Source organism: Rhinatrema bivittatum, chromosome 12, assembly GCF_901001135.1.
Source record: "Rhinatrema bivittatum chromosome 12, aRhiBiv1.1, whole genome shotgun sequence".
Classification (NCBI taxonomy): Eukaryota; Metazoa; Chordata; class Amphibia; order Gymnophiona; family Rhinatrematidae; genus Rhinatrema; species Rhinatrema bivittatum.
Window position 1 is genome coordinate 19,211,153 of NC_042626.1, and position 1,000 is coordinate 19,212,152.

Here is a 1,000-nt window from a genome sequence, read left to right on the forward strand (position 1 = left end):
GGTATAGGACAGAGTCCACAAAGTCTTTTTTTGTCTCCATCTGCTGGAGGGGAGGCAAAACCCAGCTGTCCTGGACTGATCCGGGTACGTACAGGGAAATTACAGACATGTCAAAGGCACAGTTAAATGCTTGGGCTGGAGCCAAAAATGGTTCCAGAAGAGACAACCTGGCTAACTAGAAATTTGGGATACACTCCTAGAAAATGGCCACATGGAGGAAAGGAAGTGGGTAATTCCTGGGGGAGGAGGGGGTTAAAAAATTGTCCTCCTTTGCTAAGATGAAGCTTATGCATAAATACTCCATTTCAGGCTTTAGATATTGCAGTTTGAACGTGTGCCAGCCACATGGAAGAGAGGGCAGAGTGGAACTGGTTAAAATGCAGATGTTCTTCAAATGTTTTAAAACTTACCACATATGTATACAAATCTATATGTACCTTTAAATTTACCTCTCCACATGCAATGATACTGTTTGTGCACTAGATTTTCAGTGTGTTTTACTGGCATGCATATTGGCTGGAAGGAGGGATAAAACCCCTAAGTCCTTGACTGGTACAGCAGAAAGAGGAGGAATTATTGTATTGCTACACAAAAGTTAGAAAAATAAAAGTATGAAAGAAAAATCTCACCTATTTAAATAACCATTTCCAGATTCCTTAAACCAGATACAAAATACCTTAATCAGCATCCATCAGTTTTACTCATTTTCAATTTTATTACTATCTTTATTCACTTTCTCAGTGAATTTATATTGTAAAACACCCTGGTTTAGGCCATCATATAAATGCATAAAGCAACAGGATACTAACCAATAAGAAGGAAATTTCAACAATGGCTAAAGATGCACGGAGCGGCAGCTACTACCATAAACAAATTGCTGGGCAGACTGGATGGACCATTTGGTATTTATCTGCTGTCAATACTATGCGATTATGTCAGACTGTGCATCACCTACTAACACTTCCACAGAGCCAGCTGGAACAGAATGCAAAAAAAGCGA